The following is a 5,442-nucleotide window of genomic DNA, read 5'->3' as shown; positions in this document are numbered from 1 at the left end:
CTGGGCTTACTAAGGGACATAATAGAGTGCAGAGGAGGGGGTCGTTCGAGGTCTTCGGCATCAGTTGGGATGGGGGGGCCATGTCAAAAGTTCGCCACAGGGCCCCGCCATTCCTAATTACGCCACTGCATTATACCCTGCTGCGGCATCCCAGGTGTCATAGCAAATGATCTGTGACACTCCTATGATGCTAACGGGGGGCATTGAGTAGTCTAAAGATGGCAGCCCCCAGGAGATGCAATGGATCATGGAATCAAAGTGTTAAACAGTTATGATCAGGGTTATCACTATTTGTCATGGGTGTATGCTGTATGCAGGGGTGTAGTGCTACCAGCTCCCAGATCATGTGAGGGCCCCAAAGGCCCAAAAGATCCCTCCGCCATATAAAATATAATGCTATTCTAAATATCACAAGGTAAGTAGGGGCCTTATTAAAGATTATCATTGGAGTTCAGGCGCTTCAAGCTATTCCTCTGACTGTATGGCACAGTTGGCATCCTCCACATATGAGCCCTTATCCAAGTGTCCTAGCACAAATCTGCCATACATTTTCTGTAGATACTGCTAAGGGCTTAAAAGTGATATCATTGTTTTAAACAATGTATCCTTTACCTACACTAGTGATGCTAAAATATGTATAGCTGTTTAGAAATTATTATTAGTTTTATTAGAGAAATTCTGTCATTTTTCAAATTTGTAAGAATGTTCCCTATTCCTGTTCTTCAGCAGTGTCAATAGTGTCAGCAGTGTCTGAGATCTTATTCCTCAGTTATGTAAAGCTCTCTCTTTTCCATACCTTATCAATAAACTGGAAAACAAACAAGGAGATAGAAGCAGTGACTCCTGGAAGTAACATAAGGAGCAGTATTGTTTGTGTGGTGGGGAGAGGGGGCACAGGGGGCATTATATTCTAACACATTTGTGCATGTTTGCAAGGGCCACATTCTCAGGTTTGACAGTGCAATCCATCCCAGCTCTGTTCAGAGCAGCGCCTTTGAATGTGATGTCAGGAATGATGATACGTCCATTGTGGGCACTACTGACAAGCAAAAGGATGTGCTCTGATATCAGTAGGAAGTCTGGTGCAGAGAAGAAAAAGAAAATAAGGAACTTTGTAGGAGATTAAGATAAGATAAGATAAAAATAATCCTTTAATAGTCCCAAAGTGGGGAAATTTCAGTATGTTACAGCAGCATAGTAATACAGATACAGGATAATACACAGTAATATATTACGGAAGCAGTCGCACATAAGCTGAGAAGAGAAGATATACTAGGAGTCCATAGCAGCTAAGGAACAGAAGAAGAAAGAAGGAGGACTTCATAATCATTTAGTTTTCTGTGCGGAGTGATCTTCGCTTGCTCTGATGTAGATTATACAGCCTGGTCGTGGTTGGAAGGAAGGACTTGCGATAGCGCTCCTTCTCACACTTGGGATGAAGCAGATGGTCACTTACAGTGCTGTCAAGTCCCATCAAGGACTCATACATGGGGTGGGATTTGTTCTCCGGCATGAAGGTCACCACAGACAGTATCCTTCTGTCACCCAACACCTGTACTGGGTCCAGGGGGCTCCCCAGGACAGAGCTGGCCCTTCTGATAAGTCTGTCAAGTCTATTTCTGTCCCTAGTTGATATACTGCTCCTCCATCAGGCCACACCAAAAAAGATGGCTGAAGCAACCACAGAGTTGAAATAGGCCCTAAGAAGTGACCCCTGGACTCCGAAGGCCCTCAGCCTCCTGAGCAGGTGGAGCAAGTTCTCAAAGTCAGATTATTTGAAAAGGGACCAGACAAAGCCCCACTCCAATCTGTCAAATGCTTCATATAATAAAATTTGGATGCTAGTGAGTACAAAGTGAAACCCATACCTTGCTAGTGTTCATAGAATAAAATTCTCTGCAATTTGGCTAACATTTTAGCAAACATTTTTACTTCTGTATTTAGTATGATATTAGATGGTAGGATTCATTTTCCAGTAGATCCTTATGTGGTTTTGAGATGAAGGATATCATACCTTCCAGCATGGAGTTAAGCAATTTTCCAATATCCGCTAAGCGCCCAAATACTCTATGCAGTGCAGGTAACAATATCCTGGCAGCATTTATAGTGTTCTATATATTCAGTAAAACCTGTATGTTCTATTTTACTTTGCATTATGACATTTTACTGTCTGTTCACATGCTGTACAAGATAATAGATATATAATTTGTCTCCTTTTTTGCTGTATAGATAGTGGAATAATTTAGGTCACTTAGAATAAAATTCAGTTAAGCTCAAATGCATGCCAAAAGATGTAACAGAATTATTTTAGTCACGTATCTATTTCTGTATCTGCCAATTTATAGGAAACGGCACACACTTTAGCAATATAAATCATTTATTTGATATAGGTCACCTTGTTAAATGTTATCTACTGCTGTACAATTTATAAGGGTTATATTATATGACAAGCTGTATGTTGAAACTATATAAATTCTTCCCGTAAAGCCAAAAACCTGAATTTCAGAGTTTATATAATAGTATAATAATAGAACAGTACTCTTATTCAACAAACTGCAGATCAGATTGTAAATCACGTAGAGATCTCACTGCATGGATTTCTCAAGAACCGAAAAATATCAGACCCCCATATCAGGACCCCCATACAGTATTTTGGATTTAGAACATATTTTCTTATTACATTTATTTTAGGGGTCATCTGCCCAACCTATTCATTTAGCATAAGCATTTTCTTCCAATGCACTTATTTTTAATCCTGAAGTCACACATAACAAATTTATTTTACATAGATCTTTTCCAACATTTTGAAGCAATATTTGGATATAAAAATAACAGGATATCATTATATAGTGTAGTATTCACTTGTACAATGGGAGACATACAAATTATTGTACACAGATTTGACCTCATTTCATATCCTGCTTCTTTTGGCCTTATTCCCTTTAATTTAATAATTTAATTGGTAGATTGTGTGACTTCACATTCTCTGATAATCGAAGCCTTCACTGTAGCTCCACCCTATAGGCTAGGTCCACATGGCTACTATGGCTGTGACTGCGATTCCTTCACTGTTGTTAGTGAATAGAGTTGCATTGCGACCCCGAAGGTCAAACACAAAATCTGGGGTGGTTACAGCACTGTTGTATTGCAATGTGAGTCCATTTGCTAACATGAGTGAAAAAGTTGCAGTGTGACCTTAGCTTAGATTCATTAAACCTGCAGTCTTATGGTCACAAATGTCCTCACTATCAAACTCTGGTACTTTTCTTAAAAATTTGAGACCTGTACCCACTTCTTGGTATCAAATGCAGTCCACATACCCATCCAAGGCTGATTATAGATTTTCTGCTGCCTGAAAACTGAAATGGCACCCACACCCCAGCAAAAATTCTAAAAATCATAAGATAACCAGGTATTCAGGTAGTCATTGAAACTTGAGACACTTGAAAACCTAAATAAAAATTTAAACCACTGCTACAAATCCATCAGTGAACAGACATATATCCAATCCATCCAAAAAACAACTAGCATAAAATATAACTTTTAATTTGGTCAGCTAAAATACTGTAGCCAGGGCTAATTTAAAACAAATAAATACTACAATAAACATGATCAGGGTCACTCACTAAATTCTTTTGTATGTGTCCCTACAGATTGTTAACACACTTGTTTTAAGACAGTTGAGCACCGGGGAATGATAAACAGAGTGTCTAGCAGACTTTAACAGGCACTACTTGATGAGCTTAAAGTAAATAACCTGGCTACTGCTTACACTGTATAGGAACCTTGTCCCCCGTTCCCCTGCTCTGATATCAAAGATAAAGCCCCAGAGTCTCCGCTCATCTGTTTGGCTTATAGACACTAAGGTACACCTGCGTATTTGCCCGCTTTCATAAATACTATGCGCGGCTAGATTAAACGCCCAGTGTATATATCAGATAGGACTCCAATACATTTAGGACCTATATGTATCAGAACTAAGTTCCTGTTCATTTAGGCATACATCATAGGTAGCTAGATATTCCGTTGGTTGCATCTAGTTAAATAAATAGTTTTCTCTCAACGCGTTTCAAAGCTAAACTTTTCATCAGGAGAGGATATAGTGTTCGAAAATAACAAAGATGTAGTTGCGGTTAAAACCGCATTTCCCGGTCCCCTGATGGTGGGAACCGGTACGGAGTGTCAGACACTCCGTACCGGTTCCCACCATCAGGGGACCGGGAAATGCGGTTTTAACCGCAACTACATCTTTGTTATTTTCGAACACTATATCCTCTCCTGATGAAAAGTTTAGCTTTGAAACGCGTTGAGAGAAAACTATTTATTTAACTAGATGCAACCAACGGAATATCTAGCTACCTATGATGTATGCCTAAATGAACAGGAACTTAGTTCTGATACATATAGGTCCTAAATGTATTGGAGTCCTATCTGATATATACACTGGGCGTTTAATCTAGCCGCGCATAGTATTTATGAAAGCGGGCAAATACGCAGGTGTACCTTAGTGTCTATAAGCCAAACAGATGAGCGGAGACTCTGGGGCTTTATCTTTGATATCAGAGCAGGGGAACGGGGGACAAGGTTCCTATACAGTGTAAGCAGTAGCCAGGTTATTTACTTTAAGCTCATCAAGTAGTGCCTGTTGAAGTCTGCTAGACACTCTGTTTATCATTCCCCGGTGCTCAACTGTCTTAAAACAAGTGTGTTAACAATCTGTAGGGATACATACAAAAGAATTTAGTGAGAGTGACCCTGATCATGTTTATTGTAGTATTTATTTGTTTTAAATTAGCCCTGGCTACAGTATTTTAGCTGACCAAATTAAAAGTTATATTTTATGCTAGTTGTTTTTTGTTTGTAAAAGTGTAGCATTCTGTGCCCATTTAAGAATTATAATATATCCAATCCATGACAACCCTGTCTTTTAACTCCACCATACATTCCCCTAAGAAGTTAGAAATTAAAAATTTATCTCTAGGGGTGAGTGTAATGACCGTGGACTTAAAGGGATTATGTGCATAAAGCCTGATGGCAGCCATGTGGAATGTAGGCCAAGTGTCTGGTGGTGGATGGCACTCCCAAGTGAACGGCTGTTGTCAGACTGAATTGCAGTAGGAGGAAATTACCTTCTGTTCTCACCACACAGCATAACCCCTTTAAGTATTCCATTAAAATTACTACCCATATTAACCCAGGAAGGGGGAGCGGGGCCAGTGTCCTTCAAAAGAATTTCATTCACTGGTACTGACTGTGGAACTGATCCAGTGTTCTTCTCTGGCGACTGCTAGGTAGTGATACTCATTTTGCGTCATGGCAGAAGCGGACCTGTACCCAACACATCAGGATTATAAAATGATTGGCACATTTTCATGTTTATTCTCCAGTTTGGTGTACATGATACTGTGCACAAGGTGCCCCAATGATGGAATCTAGTCACTG

Source organism: Leptodactylus fuscus, chromosome 2, assembly GCF_031893055.1.
Source record: "Leptodactylus fuscus isolate aLepFus1 chromosome 2, aLepFus1.hap2, whole genome shotgun sequence".
NCBI classification, from domain to species: Eukaryota; Metazoa; Chordata; class Amphibia; order Anura; family Leptodactylidae; genus Leptodactylus; species Leptodactylus fuscus.
This window is presented reverse-complemented; position numbering follows the sequence as displayed.